The sequence below is a fragment of the Myotis brandtii genome, unplaced genomic scaffold (genome assembly GCF_000412655.1).
Source record: "Myotis brandtii unplaced genomic scaffold, ASM41265v1 scaffold1563, whole genome shotgun sequence".
Classification (NCBI taxonomy): Eukaryota; Metazoa; Chordata; class Mammalia; order Chiroptera; family Vespertilionidae; genus Myotis; species Myotis brandtii.
Window position 1 is genome coordinate 19,203 of NW_005355679.1, and position 3,099 is coordinate 22,301.

The 3,099-nt window shown below is 47.7% G+C and overlaps 1 pseudogene; it reads left to right on the forward strand.

The window, feature by feature from the left end:
* The first annotated feature begins 1,217 nt into the window (after positions 1 to 1,217).
* Positions 1,218 to 2,162, forward strand: LOC102263876 (annotated as a pseudogene).
* Positions 2,163 to 3,099: the final 937 nt, after the last annotated feature.

The window sequence follows — 3,099 nt, forward strand, 5'->3', positions numbered from 1 at the left end:
CTTGATAAAAAACAAAATGGGGATTTTTATTTATTGTACTCAATTTTAAATGCTTGTTCTCCTTAATGAGTCCTTTCTTTACCCAATTGCTCAATTAATTTTCACTAAACATCCCCAGGAGATCATGTTAAAATGCAGATTCTGACTCAGTAGATCAGGGATGGGGCCAAAGATCCTGCATCCTACGTGAGCCCCCAGGTGATACCTGTCAAGTGAGGCTTAATAGATTTACAGGGACACACCCAGGCCCCTAGGAGGTAGTTGGACTGAGAAATAAATGCAGCCCTATACAGTCAGCCGTACAAGGGGACATAGGTCTGAGAATGAGTACCTAGTCTTTAAAATACCCAGAATGTGATCCAGGCCAAACTCACATAAACATCCTCTACACCAGTGGTTCTCAACCTTCTGGCCCTTTAAATACAGTTCCTCATGTTGTGACCCAACCATAAAATTATTTTCGTTGCTACTTCATAACTGTAATGTTGCTACTGTTATGAATCGTAATGTAAATATCTGATATACAGGATGGTCTTAGGCGACCCCTGTGAAAGGGTCGTTCGACCGCCAAAGGGGTCGCGACCCACAGGTTGAGAACCGCTGCTCTACACAGCAAAGGTTCTCAGACCTGAGTGTGTGTCAGAAACACCTGGAAGGCTTGTTGAACGCAGACAGCTGGACCCCACCCCCAGAGCTTCTGTTTTAGTAGGTCCAGGTTGGAGCCCAAAAATCCGCATCTCTAACAAGTTCCCAGACGATGCTGACGCTGCTGGCCCAGGGCCCACACCTGCAGAGCCTCTGCTTTAGCAACACCAGGAAGCCTCCTGCTGAAAGGGAAGGCAGCTCTGTGAGCATACATCACCCTTTGGTGCCTGCGCATACCCACCCCGACAAGACTTTTAGAGAGTCCTGACCTCCTAACATGTGTACTGCCCCCCACACCCGCAAACATGTTCACAAGAGTCTTCCAACATAGGTCTCCATCTTTCCATCTTTAAGTTGAGTCTGTATGTAAAGTGGATTACTTATGGACAACACACAATTGGGTCTTTTGTTAAAATACACTCTCCATCTGTCTTTTGATTAATGTATTGAGTCCATCTAAATTTAAAGTGATTATTTGGGGGTGTCGAGGGCCATCAAGCAGTGATGGCAGCAACAGCAAGTCCCAGGGGAGAGGATGGATGAAAACCCCATACCACCCTAAGTCTGTCAGGTTCCTGTTTGCGGGCCTGGCGGGATGGGAGCTACAATTTTTGTGCAACCCCTGGACCTGGTGAAGAACCAGATGCAGCTGAGCGGGGAAGGAGCCAAGACGGGAGAGTACAAAACCAGCTCCCATGGCCTCACCAGCTTCCTGAAGGCGGAGGGCTGAGGGGCATTTACACCGGCTGTCAGCTGAGCGCCTGCACCAGGCCACTCCCACCACACTGGCCTTGGCATCTGTGCTGGGGCTGATGGCGCACCCCTGGCTTTCTGCTGAAGGCCCTGACCAGCATGACTGCAGGTGCAACCGGTGGGAACACCACCAAGGTAACTCTTACCCGAATGTTCGCCAGTGGCCGGCTTCCAGCTGACCAGAGCCCTGGCTACAAAAGCGTGCTTAATGCCCTGATGTGAATCACCCTGGAAGAGGGGGGTCCCCACACTATGGAGGGGCTGCATCCCTACCATGGCTCTGGCTGCCATTGTCAGCCAGCTCGCCTCTTACTCCCAATCCAAGCAGTTCTGACTGGTTTCGGGCTACTTCTCTGACAACATACTGTGCCACTTCTGTGCCAGCATGATCAGTGGCCTGGTCACTGCTGCTGCCCCCATGCCCATGGACATTGTCAAGATCTAGAACATGTGAATGATTGACGGAAAGCCGGAATACAGAAACAGGCTGGATGTGCTGGTGAAGGTCTTCACTAGAGGGCTTCCTCGGCCTGTGGGTGGGCTTTACACCGCACTGTGCCCGCTTGGGCCCCCACACCATCGCCTTCATCTTCTTGGAGGAAATGAACAAGGCCTCCAAGCGTCTTTTCTCAGTGGCTGAGGCAGGCGAGGGGCCTGGAGCCGCTGTGGTGTGCTCCCACCCATTCCCACTCACTGCTGTCCTACAGTCAGTGTCCCCTGGGGGCCTGAACTACTGCCCTGGGTCCTCTATTTTCCCTCCATAGTGTGGTTCCTTCCTCTTCTAAAGGACTTTGGTCTGTCCTACCCCTGCTCCAGCTCACCTTGCTTGTCTTGATGTGCACCTCTCTGTCCCTGGCTGTGCCTTGGGGGAAGCTGAGAAACTCCCTGAGGATTTCCAGGGTGTAGGTTTCAGGGCACATAGGACAGCAGAACATTCCCCTTCTCGGGAGGGAAACCAAGGCAGAGCTGAGGGGACCAGGGAGAGCAGAGGCTGTCAAGATGATCAAAGGGTCTGCAGTGGGAGGATGTGGCTCTTCCTCCCTCCACCTCACTAAGGACATAATCAATAAATTAGATTGATAACATCAAAAAATAAAATAAAGTGATTATTTGTATTAATATCTACTATCTTTGCTACTGTCACCTATTGGTTTCATTTGTTCCTTGTTTCTTTTGTGTCCTTCTTTTCCTGCTTTCTGTGGTGTTAATTGGAATTTCGTGTGATTCAATTTTATTTTCTCTCCTGCGTATCAATTATGCTTCTTTTTAAATTTTTTGTTTGCCCTAAAGTATTCAATAAACATATTTAACTAATCTACATCTACTCTCAAATAACACCATGCCTCTTTGTATCTGATAACAAAGTATTCCCAATTTCCCTCTCTGGCCCCTTGAGACAATGCTGTCATTCATTCCAACTATCCACTCGACATGTTGGCACTATCATTGCCTCAACAGTCATCTTTTAGACAAATTAAAAAGAAGAAAATAAATTATTTTATTTTATCTTCATTTATTTCTTTGCAAATGTTCTTTCTTTCTTTATGTAGGTCCAACTTTCTGACCAATATCATTTCCATTTCTTGCAGGGCCAGCTTGATGGTGATGAGTTTCCTCAATTTTTATTGTTCTGAGAAAGTCTTTATTTCTCCTCCACTTCTGAAAGAACATTTTACTGGTTATGGAATTCTAGCTTAGAGC